The 753-nt window shown below is 39.7% G+C and overlaps 1 protein-coding gene across 1 annotated transcript in view; it reads left to right on the top strand.

Moving 5' to 3' along the window:
* The window catches only part of CHEK2 (checkpoint kinase 2), a 48135-nt gene that overhangs the window by 22996 nt on the left and 24386 nt on the right, over positions 1-753 (top strand). The gene's annotated exons all lie outside the window — the stretch shown is intronic.

A 753-nucleotide genomic window follows, 5' to 3' on the forward strand; every position in this document is an offset into this window, starting at 1 on the left:
GGCCAGCCCCCCTTACATTCTTAAAAATTACTGAGGACCCCGAAGAGCTTTTGTGCCTGTGGCTTAAATCTATTGATATTTACTGTATTAGGTATTAAAATGGAGACATATTAATAATAATTAAAAGATATATTCAAGGGCTGGCCGAGTGGCTCAGTTGGTTCAGAGCTCGCTCAAGAGTGCAAGCTCTGAGCAACGGGGTTGCCGGTTCGAGTCCCAGCCCAAGCTGAGCTGCCAACAGGTGGCAGGATGGCTCAGCTTAAAAAAAAAAAGAAAAAAAGAGATAAATTCACAGTTATGATGAATAACATTTTTTGATGAAAAATAATTATTTTAAAAAAGATTAATGAGAAGAGAGGCATTGTTGCACATTTCTGCAAATCTCTGATATCTAGCTTACTAGAAGATGGCTAGATCCTGAAAATTTGCTTTTTCATTTGGGACTGTTTTGATATCACATGTACCATTTAGCCCCTGGAAAACTCTATACACTTATGAGAGAATGAGAATGAAAAAGGCAAATAATGTCTTAGTATTATTCTGAAAAGAGTTAGACTTTGTGGACACCCTAAAAGGGTCTTGGAGTCCTTTAGGGGTTTCCTGATCATACTTTGAGAACTGCCTGAAGGAAGGTGTTCAGAACATCTTTACCACATTACACAATGTCCTTCATCCTCCTATTCCTCCCCACACCCCCAAAGGCCTTTCTACCTATTAGTATTTTTAGAAACACAACAGGGGCCGGCCGAGTGG

This window comes from Hipposideros armiger, unplaced genomic scaffold (genome assembly GCF_001890085.2).
Source record: "Hipposideros armiger isolate ML-2016 unplaced genomic scaffold, ASM189008v1 scaffold_75, whole genome shotgun sequence".
In the NCBI taxonomy this organism is placed as follows: domain Eukaryota; kingdom Metazoa; phylum Chordata; class Mammalia; order Chiroptera; family Hipposideridae; genus Hipposideros; species Hipposideros armiger.